Source organism: Temnothorax nylanderi, unplaced genomic scaffold (genome assembly GCF_030848795.1).
Source record: "Temnothorax nylanderi isolate EJ_2023f unplaced genomic scaffold, tnyl_v1.0 TNYL_tig0002_pilon, whole genome shotgun sequence".
NCBI lineage: Eukaryota > Metazoa > Arthropoda > Insecta > Hymenoptera > Formicidae > Temnothorax > Temnothorax nylanderi.
In genome coordinates, this window is record NW_027249064.1 from 2,479,706 (window position 1) to 2,494,908 (window position 15,203).

At 42.1% G+C, this 15,203-nt stretch overlaps 1 protein-coding gene across 2 annotated transcripts in view; it reads left to right on the forward strand.

Annotated features, from left to right (window-relative positions):
* The first annotated feature begins 4,065 nt into the window (after positions 1 to 4,065).
* Positions 4,066 to 15,203, forward strand: part of LOC139768941 (uncharacterized) — a 92,380-nt gene continuing 81,242 nt past the window's right edge. For both annotated transcript variants that reach the window (XR_011717459.1, XR_011717458.1), the window contains exon 1: positions 4,066 to 4,381. The gene's annotated coding sequence lies outside the window, so the exon portion shown is untranslated. The remainder of the gene's footprint in view (positions 4,382 to 15,203) is intronic.

Below are 15,203 nucleotides of genomic sequence, written 5' to 3' on the forward strand. Positions count from 1 at the left end.
CTTGGTTTTTTATTTAAAATAGTTATAAAACTACGTATACATACGTAGCGAAGCACGGGTATCAGGCTAGTATAGATATAAAGATAAATGATGATAATAATCTAACGTTCGTATATAATAGGGGTGCGCCCACACCACGTTATTGCGACGACACAGTATAGTCATTACCGGATTTATAGCGTTAACCGCGGACGATGCGCGATTTTGCACGGTGCCCACGAAAAATATCTCAATTTCGTTGAAGCGATCGCGTCGTAGTCGAAGGAAGTCTTCACGGGTGGCCCATTATGTTCCTCAATGACAGCGGATTATCCACTGGTCCTTGAGGCCAGAGGGTCGCCACATGCGCCCCACGTAGCGGATCTCTGCCTTCGGCTCTTGTTCAGAATTACATCGACCCTAATTTCCTTTTAACCAGCATTATCGTCTCCGCTATATTTCTCACCGGTAATTTGTCCCGTCGGACAGGTGCCGAAATGAAGGACCACACGAAGTGCTGCCGGAAGGAACTCTAGGAAGCTATCGATTCTACCTGACAAAGACTGCCTGTACATTTAATGGACGATGCAATTTTTAAGAGCTTATTGACAATTTAGATTTTATCTATGTAAATATTTAAAAAATCGTTTCTTTCAAGTTTTTATGTATATTAAATATTATAACTTTTTTGTATCTATTTTTTTAAATAATTCTCTTTTATATCTAAAATACAATTATCCGATGTTTTCTCAAAATTTACGATTTTGTTTATTATTTTAAATAATAATAACGAATAAAAAAACCGACGTTTTTATTTAAAAGAGAAACATATGATCGTCCGAGTTTACCGATGCAATGGACAAAAATGCGCGTTTCCAGCCCCTTGCGCTCGTAAGGCAGAAAGCGTAATGCCGCGTAGCGCGAAAAACGTGAAAAAAATAACGAAGGCGGGCGCGCGAGAGAGGTTGCAGGTGGTCGGTGTCGTTGTGCCTTTAAATGCCGGTCCATCCTCACATAAGATCCACGAACGTGACGGTCTCGGTGCTCGGGGCGTCACAATTTCGCACAATTATAGATTAGCCACACTCACGATTCGGCCCACACCTGTTGGGGTCTAATCGCCGTCAACTATCTTGCATCTCAATTCGCCGTGGCCCCGCGGAATATTGATTTTTTGCCGGCAATTTTTACGAGGCAAAATATAATGTCTAACGACCGCGGATCGCTTTCGAAGGCGCGGAGAAGTGATGGCGGCCAGCGGTTATCCTGGTGAAACGGAGCACGAAACCGAAACTACGAAATTATCGTGCACGGTGGTCCTACCACACGCGCGAGGACTTCGTGAGTCTAAGAGATTCGTCTATTCATGACTGGATTCTGGATTATGATGACTAATTATGTTGCGAGCAACCACAAATCTTTCTAACCGAAATGAGAGCCCAGATTTCTTCTCAGAAAACCGGTGAATAGAAATGCAATAGTTATTTTCGAAAAAGAAGATAAGTTCCAAAGAGAGATATACTCGCGTGTTTTTTGACTGCTTTGAGATTAGATAGAAAAACAATAAAGTTAATTATGAAAATGCCAATTGTACCATTTACAACAACCATTTATAACAAATTAAATAGATCCTAATTATCTACTAAAAAATGGCAATCAAGGTGTTGTAATTATATATAATTTAAATTTGTAATAATAATTTCAAATTCGGTCCGTACGTTAAAGTTACAAGCAGTAAAAGTTTGACAGTTTAAAATGACTAATGATAATTTCGAAACGTCAAGGCGCATCCTGCGACATATCGGTAAGGGACATTCTCTCCATCGCAACGTCAGTCGTCACGCAAGAGTCAGGAAGGACCTTCATCCTGACAAATGACGCAAGCCGGTCGCCGAGAACGGGGCAACTCGGAATAATTACGCGGCTCCAGAAATACGGGAAGCTGGCCGACGGGAAGAAAAACATCGACGGTCGCGCAGGGTCCAAAGCTTGAAAAATTAAAGTCGAGTGTTGCTGTGTCGCCGTTGTGTCGCCATGCTTAAGCGGATTGCTTGACAAATGAACGAGACGAAAAGGAAAACGGGATATGTACCAAAGATGGGGATACCTACCACAAGTTTCGGTTTGCTAATGGGGGAACGAAGTAGACCCCAGGAAATTTTCTATCCATGACAAAATAGTATATGTTAATTAGAAGATTCTTTATATCTCGATGCATAAATAGTAAATTCTCCATTTCCTATCGTCAGAAAATACATAAATCCATAAATAAAAACGGATATGCTCAAAATCATTTAAATATGGTAAAACACTTTTTCGAAACAATAAAGCATAAGTAATTATCAGATAATCACTGATTATCAACAATTAATACATACGCAGCTAAAATCAATATTTTTAACTCATCTATTTTATACACATATTACGAGCAAAACCTGTTTATTCACATTCACAGCGTTGATTTATTTATAATGTATGCGCCACGGTTCATAATGAGTAATAATAATTAGCAACAAATAAAAGCCTCCTAAATGGACGCAAAATTAATATTAAATAAGTTGCCATTCACGAAAAGCGAAGTATATGCAATCTATATCTTATCATCAGTATATATTCTATACAGGTAAAAAAATATTCTCTAACCTTTTCTTTCCTACAAATTAAGTATTCAACTAATCTAAACAATAAACGTAAAAAACCTTCCTTTCCACATTTTGCAAACAATTTTTCTGGATGACATTGGTCATACAAAATAAAAGCTCATTCAACAAACGATAGTAGAAAAATAATGGTTATTTAGCGTATGTTGTTGCGTGAGGGGTACGGTGACTCATTATCGCCGTCACGGTACAGCGTGCAGCTCGACATGAGAATGAAAAATACTGCACGGCCGCGTGGCAACCTCAAATGTACACGGTTAATCGCGCGTAATTGTTTCCCGGACTTTTTGCCAGCCGGCACTCTAAATAGGGATCTCGTCAGAAATTAGGCGGGTGACTAATCGACACAGGAGACTCAGGCACGACAAGACGTGCCACGTTTGACTGATGATGCGGGAAAAGGCGGAAATTCCTGTGTGCACGATTAGTGGCTAAAAGTAGGCTAACCGAGGGAGAGAAATTAAAAACCTGTTTACAAGAATCCGGCGAGCTCGTTTTCTTTAGCGGCAGAGCAGGCATTTACATAGTAAATACATAACGATAATTATAAATCATAATTGTTACTTGAGCGAAATATTATATATATTTAAAGAGTTGTATAAGAGTTTCTCCTCTTAATAATAGAAAATAAAATAAAATTTAAATTCAATTGCGAAAGTTTCAACGTTTTACGTTACTTAAACATTTAAATTCTTGGTGACTCTGCAGTTCGAGCTCTGCTGACTGCCTAATGGAATATGCGTCACTGTTTTGCTCGGTTGTTGCGTCCAGGCCTTCAATTGAATTCGTGAACGCGGGTATACGTCGATGCACATCGGCGCGGTGGGGCGCGGGGTGTCTTTGAGTGTGTGTATCGGAGTGTATCGTGGAGGATGCGCGCGAGGGGTCTGCCGAGCGAGGTAATGACTGGAGCTTCCTGCCGTTCACAAACTGCGAAGGAAGGGAGACCGTCCCCCGTGCAGGATATCCGACATTTAATCTGATTTCTGGATTACATCGCCGTGTGGACAGCGGCGGGAAGGAACATTCTCGCACCCTACGATCCTTTCTCCCTTTTTCGTCTTTCTCCTTTCCGACCGAGTAAAAATAACTCGACAAGCAACGATAATCTATTTTAATGTATGTAAACGCAGTTCGGAGAGATTTCAATTTTTTAAATTAATACTGATCGAATAATTGAAGATTGAAGATTTTAAAATTAACACACAAAGTCATTAATCCTGTAATTAGCATGATGTGATAAACATCTAAAAATATTGTAACCATGTACATTGCACCGATGACTTACGCCGCGACTTGCGTTCTCGCGGCTATTGTGCGATGCGGGCCGTGTGCTTGCCAGACTTCCGGTTTCACGACAGACTGTAGGCCTCCTTCCTGCAACCGTGGGAGATCGCGGGATCTCTCAGTGGGTTCTACTCGCGTAGCCATGCTTAATTGGCAGCGCCCGGTGCAACAGGCGCCCGCTTAATCGCCGTTATATCAGCGTAAAAAAATATAAGGTTATCTAGAGAGACGCGGAGAGGAACTTTTGGATCGCGTTACTTGATCGCGCGACGGCTCTCACGCGGCGAGATGATTCCACGCGCGTTCGTTCGTTCGTTCGTTCGTTCGCGCGCGTGAATCCGACTTTTGCACCCGAGTATCACGCACAGCGATACGATGGAGAAGATTTCAACAACGGCACGTGCGATAACTTCAAGGTTTCGGGTGCCGTCGAAAATCGTGGAAGCTTAAGTCAAGTAAGTACTTGAAATCAAGTGCACGCTATAAAAAAATAATGCAAATTCTGCTCAATCAAAAAAAAATAATATAACTATAATTTCTATTCTTAAACAAAAAATATAAAATATAAAATTATACGAGACATGCTTGTCTCTTCCATCTTTCTATACTTTTTGTACTTTCAACTCATGTGAAGTGTCAAGAGTAAATTACGCGCGTAGCTGCGAACGGGTATCAAAAGAGAGAGATGCAAACTCGCATACAGCCGTGTACCGCGGTGGGGATCGGCGGCGTGCGTCGCGCGTTCTCCCACGGAGACGCCTTCGCCTTGTTATGCAGTCTCGTAGTCATTACGCCGCCTGTCCATTCCCGGAACTTCGTTAACTTGTGTCCTTAAGTTAAAATAGAAACGTCGCAATTCCTAATTAACGTAGGCAGAACGAAGGGAAGGAAGATTACATATTTACGAGGCGCTCGGCGCATCTCCTACGCGACACACAGATATTCGCGAGTAATTCCCTGACGATGTTACGAGCAAAAGAAGCTATCCTTGCCGTAGGAAATACAGGAAGGCCTTAATGACTCGCGGGAAATTCACGCGCGAGGAATATTGCACACGTTCCGTACGAACGACCGCAAAACAGCGCGCGGCTCTCTCGTCTTTCAATCGATCACCTTCGCGGATAATGGAAAACGACCGCCTTAAGTCCAACTGCATGTAAATCGAAAATTATTTCGATTTTTCTTTTCTATAAGAGAAATGCTTCTTGTCTGTGCGCTGTGCGCAGTGCAGCGTTTTTTATTCCGGTGATTCATTTGCGTTGCATTGCGTATTAAGGTGTAATGTGGAATTTCAGTATAGTTAAAAATTATAAATATTAAACAGAAATGCTTCTCTGCTCGTGTTTTTTAGTTTTTTATGTTCGATTCTTTGCATGTAAAAAGAAATAACAGTAAAATTTCCATAGCGATATTTCGAAATAATTCATATATGATGGTATAAAAAAATGGAGCATCAATAAAACAAGATTTTCTGTAAATGTTGCATAAATATGCTTAACGATAATACAAGTTGTAAATTGTTGTTTAAAAATAAAATTCACATTTAACCCAGCTCTGTTGTTGAAACGCGAGAATTAAGTGTCGCGGCTACGTCGAAAGTGAAATGACGAATTCGATCGCTCGCGATAATTTATTCGACTCGGTCAACGTCCCACGAGCTCGGATTCATAACGCAAGTATACGGTGGATGCCCGTGACACGTTCACATGACCCTTTTCCGCGGCGTCACAGTTCTCATGAAACACTAGACGCGTATGTGAATGGGAGACGTGTCGTTACGATACTTCCGGCGGATAACTGTGTGACACGAACAATATCAGAACGTAAATAAGAGTACGCGGAACTCCGGTAAGAGAAGCCACTTGTAATCGGCCATTTTTTTGTCGACAAAAAACAATATTATTCAAATTATAAAGTATAAAGGTATTCTTAATTATTTAATTTAAAAAATGTATTAACGCGTTCATTGTAACGCTATATACCGCACGATTATTACATTATTTAAACAATAACAGAAAAAACTAGCTAGAAATACATCTAGCAACGTTAATATTACAGTTCTGTTACTATAGCTTTCGAGAGTAGGATAAAATATGATTATAACGAGGAAAGCAATTTAAAAAAATTGTAAATGCACTTTGCTCGCTGACTCACTAACAAAGTTGCATAGTTAAGATATAGACATTTACAGAGTATATATCACGAGACCAGACAGGCATTTTGAATCAATGGATATTGCGCAATTAGAAACATCAAACACTAATACGACGGAAAACTTTTTAAAGGAGAGACGCGGAGAATTACCTAAAGAATTTACCAATCCTCAATGTAACGGGAACAAGTTTCTTGTGTAATTAGCCGAATCGTCGCGAATAAACGATAAAACTGCGCAGAACGAACGAGAGAGAGCATCTGCGGAAGTCGGATTCGTGGGAGTAGACACTCGGAATCACGCGGATGTTACGCAGCGGCAATGGTCACGCGAATAAGCACGAAAGGAAAATGCGCCGAAGATATTATATAAAAAAAAAGAAAAGGAAAAAAAACATTGTGGAATTTTACCGGCCGACAAAAATAATCGAACGACAAACAATCGCGTAAATGCGATATGCAAACGTCGCGAGAAAACGATAGCAATAATTATTGGATGTTTGCGTAACTGCGGGCCATAACCTGCCTCAAGAAATCCGTTGTTTTGTCTGTCGATAAAACACATCTTGCATTCTATATATGTCACGTCCTATGTAATGATGCGTGCGAATTAATCGATCTTTCACGAAGGTCTATAATAAAAGTCCATTCGTTAAGGAAAATTTTGAAAAACTAAGCTGAAAACGGATATTATACAGGCATCGAAATTTTTTATGAAGTTGATTATTAATAATCGTCGAATTAATTACATTCAAAGATACCTTACTATCACGTAGCATAATGGGAATGATAAACGTATTATTAATATGTGTTATTAATATGTGTAATGTTAAATATGCTCGATGTTACTTATCGGTAAAGGAAAAACTCGCTCATTATTCAGACAGCGAGTGACTGATAACGCGCAATTGCATCATTACAAAACTGCAGACGTCGTTCGCGCGAAGGAAATTTTCCAGCGTTAAATGATCGTCGTTGCGTAATGCTGTCTGCAAAAAAAATCGCTTTGCGAGTGCTCCTCAAGCCATTCTAGAAATTATTCGCATGCAAAGTTAAATGCGCCAACGGTCCAACGGATGCTCTGCGAGCGTTGTTGGCGTAAACGGTTTTTGCAAAATCAAGCGGTGTCAGTCGGTTGCGACGCATAAGCCGCACGAAAAATAGCCGACGAAAAATATCGCGCTTTTATGTCGCGCTTCCTCGATGCCGATAACCCGTTGGGCAGCAGCCGACGCGTACGCGGAATCTGCAGACTCCCCTCGTGATTCGCGTCCAAGTTCCACGACCTGTCCGACCTCTTGCGACACGATCCCCAGGGGAGAATGGCAATTAAGTCGATAACGATTAACGTCGGAGCATACAGACGATCCACGCCGCGTGGCGCGTTATCAATATCGCTCGATTAGCCGCGAACCGGCACGTGACACCCTCCACGGACTTTGAACGCCTCGTTAAGATTGTTTACGGGGGAACCTCGTTAATGTGATCGCGCGGGTCTCTCACTCGGTGCCACGTAATTTATGACGATACGTCAATGTCCAGGATAACGCCAATGATTACGAAACCGAGAGCCCGCGTATTACAATCGCGAAACTACGGAAACTTTGCGCGCAGTCAGTCGCTCGGCAAAAACGCAGATACCTACTATTTATGTATCGAAGAATAACGGTAGTTGCACTAAATCGATATATTAGAACGCTATAAATATAGTTGAGTACACATATTTTATAAATATCTGATAAGATCTAATAATATCATAGAGATGAGGAACCAACACACGCCGCAGAGAGAAGCGCAATGTAATAATACCTAATAAGAACAAACATAAAATATTTCTAAACATTTCTAGAAAAAATCGCTTGTTAAGATTATGGATTAGGGGATCATTTAGCTTTCGCACAAATCATTATAAGTTTCCACGAGCGATAAATTGCACATTGACGTGACGATAACGCGCGCGCGCTATTTTTATTATAAGTATCCGGAACAAAATGCGATAACGAGTGTTTCACAAGAAACCTCCCACGAAGATTGTCGCGTTTGCACGCATCGCGTTGCTCGCGCCGAGCTCGCAAAGCAAAACGAAATTTGGGCCACGACGCGACGAGGCGATACGTAGCTCTGTGCGGCGGCAGCGCTCGTTAAACCATTAAGCGACAACACGCCTCCGGGTTATCGCCGTGCTAATAAAGCCGGGCATTGTGGACACGCCGTGCCGATAAGCCCCGCTTTATTTCCTCAGCCGATGTTTCAACCGATGCAGCTCCTTCAATAGCCAAGACTACCATAAACCTGGATTATATGCTTTAGTTATCCGCGACATCAACGGAATAACCGTAATTCAGAAATCCGTGTACGTGACGCGATTTTGCCTGCCTACTATCTTTTTTAAATTCAAGATAATTTTTTTTTTTCGTTTTGCGCTGAAATCTCTCTTATGACGCTTACTCAAAAATATACTTAGAAGAAGGATGAAATTACGCGCACGATCGGTTTCGTGTTGCCGCGAGTGAATCACGTCTCAGCGAAGCGCCCGGGTATTTGATCGAGGTAAGAGTCGAGTGACATTGATAGCGTTATCTTGATATTCATCGCAAAGGTGCGTAACGCGTGAGCCTATCGCTGAATCGAGATAAAAAAGATACGTGTGCTAGGCCGATATATTGACCGGCCGACACGAGACGCGTGTATCTTATGGCGCATGGATCTTCTGATATGTTATCGACTGTTTGACGCGTGTGTAAGAATTTTATAAACATACAATAACAGCATAGCGCTGTCAATCAATTCAACGTTTGATGATACGAAGCATCACGAATGAAATTTAGAAATGCACGCTCAACAATATGAATCGTGTGCGCTGTTTTCTCAGCACGGTCGACAAGGTTTGTTACATTTTCTTCCAACGAGATTCTTCGAGCTTTCTCGAGTCGGAACCGAGACTGAAACTCGTTAATTTACATTGAACCTACGCTCGTCCCGCGAAGTCCGAAAGTAAATTTGTTCAGTCTGGTCACGCGCCCCGTACTTCACGCTGCACGCATGCGGCATGCGCTCGCACGTCGATTCTTCGTTTACCTGTGTCATTATTAACGTGGAAGGTGGGCTGAGTTTGCGCGGCAGTTAGTGTCGACGGCTGTGAGGAGACACAAATGAGCGCGATGCAGACGAAGATGAAAGTCCCAAAGCGTACGCTAAGCGCAATTCCAAGATGACGAGCCTTCGGCGGTCGCGTGCGCGTACAAAGTACACGAGTTGACGTCGATTAACATGTATTAAGTCATTATATTTAAAAAAATCTCGCGACCCTACTCGTAAATTGTATCTTGACGCAGAAATGGAAACAGCCTAGACCTTATCAGACGTATATAAAAATATTAAGTGCGCGTAAATTTTATAAAATTGCTAATGGTTGCATAATGCGATATATCTGTATTATCGCATGTATGCAGGCTGTATGTCACGCATGCTGCCACGTGCCGCGATGCTGCTTGAAAATACGATACAATGCTATGTAAAGGATGTTTGATGGTAGCGTACCATGACAATGTCACGTTGCTCCGTTCACTATTACCAAGGTGTCGACATTTCGTTCGAAACCGATTTAAATTGCCCGCTACGTAGAACATACAGTAATTAATGTCTGTAAAGAGACATCTTAAACGGCAGTGAAATGGAATGGTAAATATCATTTGTTACATATCATTTGCTGAGTCTAACGCAGTTCAAACATGCGAACATGTTTCGTTGCGCAGTTACATGTTACGCTTCGCATGAAACGCAAATCGCATTAAATGCTAATTTCGTTCGGAAATCGTTACATATTGACGACTTTCGTCTGCTATATTGAACCAGGCAAGCTATATCGGTTATTTTGCCTTCGTTACACGTGAGTTATCTGGTTTTTCATGACATCATTAAAGTCAGGTCGGCATTAAAACGCCAACATACTGCGAATCACTGATATCATACCGAGGAAACTTGCGGTATTCATTACCTCCGTACTTAACGACATTCCCCTTCGGCCTTTTACGACACCCGGTGCACCTAAGACGGACGTGTTCCGGGGGCGTGCATGCATAATGACGAATAAAATTTAATTGCCAAATAATAATTAGACGATATAAAAATTAAATGTCCGGATGGTAATTTACAGGGCACTAGCCGCCGCCGTTGTTGGCAATAATAATTTCCACGAAAATTACGATCGGCGTCGTTTTCTCTCTCTCTCTCTCTCTCTCTCCCTCCAGACGCCTGCGCTTTCTTTCGGTACCCGCTAACGACGCCGTTCCTCCATTCCCGGCTACTTACTTTGCGTGGTGCTTTATGCGCAGCGCAAAAACTGATTAAACGATCACGCGCAAAACATGCTAATCAAGCATCTCACTTTGGACCGAACGCTAAAGTTGGAAACGCTGCAGTGTTATGGTAGCATAATTTGCACTTGTCGTCAAAAACATGTGAATTTATTAAATGTATGCAAGAAACATCATCAAAGAGAGAGAGTAAGGGACGCGAATATTAAGAAAATTACAAAATATTGCTAATCAACAAATTTTTCATAAGCTTTATTTTTTAAGCTCTTCCTTACTAAATAATATCCTACCTCCAATAGACTGTGTGCACCTTTAATATTAAAAATCATCGCTATCTCGAGATAAACTTAGCCTTAGAAGCGCATAATTGAGATCATGGAACTATCCGATGTACATTTCCCCGACATTTCTCCCAACGGCGACACGAAGACGGACTTTCTTTCTGCCGCTAACGACGATATTCCTCCTTTCGAGGCTACTTAATTTGCGCGGTGCTTTATGGCAGCGCGGCGTGGCGCCTACGGCGGGTAATTTATTCGCACGAGAGAACCGTGACGTCTCTGCCTTTCGCCCGTTGGACGTTCTATGAGCTTCTCTTTTCGCGAAACTTTAATAGCCACCACGTGGTGGCTATAATCGTACCGGCGGAGACGTGAGAAACGCGAAGAAGTATCATCACGCGGGTGACTCGCTAAAATTATCTTCCCCTCGCTATATAGCTCCCCTTTCTTCTCTCATTTCCTTCTACCCTTTTGCTCTCGAGATATTTTCTACCTTCGGTAGCACGGATAATAAGCTCGCACAAAAAAGCTCGATTCGCCCAGACTTCTCCTCTGAAATGGAACATGGGGGGCAACGGCTTCGAACATTTTGTAATCAGCAAAATTGTTTCTCCGCGAGTGATTCTGCCATCAATTTCACTGCAATACAGCGTTATTTTGCAGTACTTCATTGTGAACGATGAAATCTCGAGGGAAAAGATGCAAATTTTTATTTATTGTATTATTGTACACAATGCGGTTCTGCTTTACTCGATTTTCTGTTAAAAATAATTTTCCTCGGTGTGAAGGTCACTAAATATTATTAAACGATATTATATTTAAAAAGCAGAATATAAAGATAAAACGTTATGTACGTTCATTATCACTCATAATGAGCATTACTTGAAAAATCTATATTTTTCATACATAGCAAATCTTAGGAGCACCTTAGCAAAAACATAATTTTTCTCTAATATATAATAACGTTGCTTAACATGGTGCGTCAGTGGCCAAACTAATTAGCTATATAATTAGTAATTATTGAACGAGCGTGAATGTCGGCACGTATCAATTACGATCGGCTTATTAAATTTCGGGCACGCGATTAATTAATCTGCAATTAGCAATCGTAGTCGGCGCCCGTTTATTAATTATGCCGCGAAAGCTTCCAGGAACCAGTCTCGAAAGTAAATTAAGGATCGACTGACGGGGAAGTCGTTAAGGCGCCCTCACGCGAAAGATATATGGACCTTTAGGGCACCGTAGGTAAGGTTTCGCAAGCTGAAAAGCAAGGCGGAGTAGAAGGAACGCGGTTTCGTGTTATCGATCGGAAAACCTGACTTCAAAGCCACGAAGAGTAATTCGTACTTACGTCAATATCAATCTCGCGGCTGAGCACGCAAATTGAAAACTAATTTAAGAGCATATCGCGCACCATCAGTAATTACTTTTTAATTAATTTTCGCCCTGAATGCCCGACCGACAGGGAACCGCCTGAGTGAATACCTGTACATCTCTCCGCGCGTCATTTTTACTTCTCGCGAGCATGATTAGCCTTTCCTTTAGTTGTCTTTTTCGTTGCTGAACAGGGATTCTCATATCGCACGAAAAAAACTCACTCCTTTATATTATATGTAATGCATAATGTAAAGATACATGTAAAATATAAATAAAATAAATTGAAATAAATAGATATATAATTTAAAATAAAAGTAACTAGATAAATCGCGAAACCGATCGCGAGGCACTCAAGCATTTGACAACGAAACAGTACAAAACCTGTACAGGGACCCTGTAATGAGACCCTAACGTGCTTGTAAGAATGCCACCAGACGCGTTTCGCGCATCGCCGAACGCGCTAAACGCGCCAGCTGTCGGTTGCTGTCGCTCGTGCAGAGCTTCCTTTTTTTTTTACCATTCCGTTATTGTTCACGCGGCTCGATCTCGCCACCCTGCAGTTCTGTTCCGCGCCGATCCGACATGCAATTTTTTCCCCGAACACAGAACGAAGAAAGGATACCGACCGCGCGATATTTGTCGCAAAAGGAAGCGAGGACGAGGAAAGAATAAATTGTATATCCAAGCAGACAGGCGTGAACTCGTGAATCGCACACGCACACACGCACACGTTTTATCAACGTATACCAAATCATTCCGTCTCAATTAATAGCTACGCTTCTGCATATACGTATCGTTTTAATAGTTTGACAGCAGAAGCCGATTTAATTCTATCCTGTTTTTCTTGTTGTACGTAACTATATGATATTTTCCGCTTATTATAAACATATGTGTAATCAGTTGATTTTATAAAAATAATATTCTGTCAACATTAGTACATATCGGGTATATCAATTTTCACGACTACCTCGAATTACGCGCACGCGAACTTTGTTGCCAGTGACGAGGCCAAAAGTCGGTCCACGGTCCCACGAAGAAAATGCGTGTCGTGTTCCACGAGCGTGTACGTGCGTGAAACCGGCCGTCACGCATAAAAGGCGAGCGCAGGAAGCATAAACGGCACTTTTTATCAGTCGGACGAGGTACCATGTATCGCGCTCTGCGCGTTATTGTTTCGCGTACGTGCGTATGCATCGCGCACAGAGAGCCCTTTCATACGCGTACCTACATGCTGCGGTAGCGATATGCATATGAGAGTAGCGTATGTTAATGAGATAGTTGGCGCACCACTGACAGGATAATGTTTGAACGAGAAGCGTGTCACCAATGGATTTTCTACTCGGCGAAATTTGAGAAGAATAAATTTTGAAAAAAAAATTCTCAACATCGAAACTGAAACTTTCAAGATAGTTCGAATTCTTATTTACCAAATACCGAATTACGAACTACGAAGTAGCAAAACGTCGAGCACACTCGCGACGTTGCGTTTCAGACACGTTCTTATCGGCGCTCGTTGAGCTTATCTTTGGAGTGCTTTGTAAGGTTTACACGAAACTTCCGGCGAACATTCCTCGGCACACTCGAAGTCAAGTCTTTCTCTGCGCAAGTGTAAATCGAGTTGTGCAACGTTGTTCAAATCAAAACCGGTTTTGGCGCATCGATTTGGCCGCGACGCTTTTAATTTTCAGATTTTTATAACAATTTTTATGTTAATTTCAAGTTTTGAAGAGCGTCTATTTTAATACATTCTTACGCATTAAAATTCTACAACGGTTTGCCCCTGTTCGTATTTGACGCTCCCGTAGCACCTATTCTAACGTTAAGGCGGGATCATCGTTCGATGCCTCGAACGCGACGAGGCTAATCAACGGGCGTGAAAAAGGCGTGCGTGCGTGCACGGCACAGCACGGCACGGCACAGCACGGCAACGGCAGGGAACGAGGCACGCGGAGCTCGCGCGATCCCACGGAGCCACGCGATGCTTCATGCCGCGTGCACGTGACCCTCGCGACCCTAAAACCGAGCACTATTTTCCGCTGCCGACAGGATTCCTCTCTTTCTCTCTCTCTCTCTCCCGGCATCTTCTCGGCATGCTGCAGAACGCTCGTGTTACAGAACGAAGCACAAGCACGACACGAGAGACCGGAGATTAATATTATCTCGCGCGTAGCGTGCGCCGGGGATATGCGAATCGCGAGTTCCTACGCATCGCCGCATGTACCGGCAATCTCGTCTTCCCTTCGGGAGAAGCCTCTTTGTTGCTTCTGGTATATACCCGTACGACAGGACATAAGTAATGCGAAATCATCACGAGCGTCCACGTCCGGATGGAGAATGATATTCGAGAATGCCGGTGAAATAAGAGCAAGCCAAATATTCTGTTCAGTTTCTCTTATGAGAGTGTAGCGGAAATTTATGGATACTAGAATAGAATATAGAGTTGGAGAAAAGAAAGAGCATTTGATCGATCCGTCCATTGCAAAGATTGCACGGTGCGCGATATTGTATAATTCATTCTAAAACAATCTGTAATTTCGTGAGCGACTTAATTTATGGGTATAATTGCACAAGCATGTTGTCACATTAAGCAAAATTATATCTTGGTTGCAGTATGTAATTTTCATTAAAATAATGCAAATCTATGGATTTATAATTGGAGAACATCAGCCCCGCAAAACTACCGTTTCCTCGAACGGCCTAAAGGTATTATCATCATCGTCCACACACATCACGAAATCGTGACCACGTCGATCCTCCCATCCCTGAGAGAAAAACGTCATCATAATTTTAATCCGGCGATTATGTGGACCCGGTTCTTTTGATGCGTAATCTCAAGCCTGGAGACACGTGTCTCGAGACACACCGCTATAGGTTGGTCGAAGGACTTATAATTTTCAAATGTAGATCACAAGAAGATGAATGTCACGCGGTAGGCGTCGCCTGCACACGAAGTCCAACACGTGTACATACTCGTATATTACGCAAGTAGTAAATTTCACGTTCGATTGCTTCGCAAATTTTGCAAATTACATATGCAAAATCTTGGAAAAATTATGTCATTTGTATGTGTGCATCTCACTACTGATATATTTTAATAGCGTATTCTGATTTGCAGAATTTGCTGTTAATGTTATTTGTATCTATGTTATATA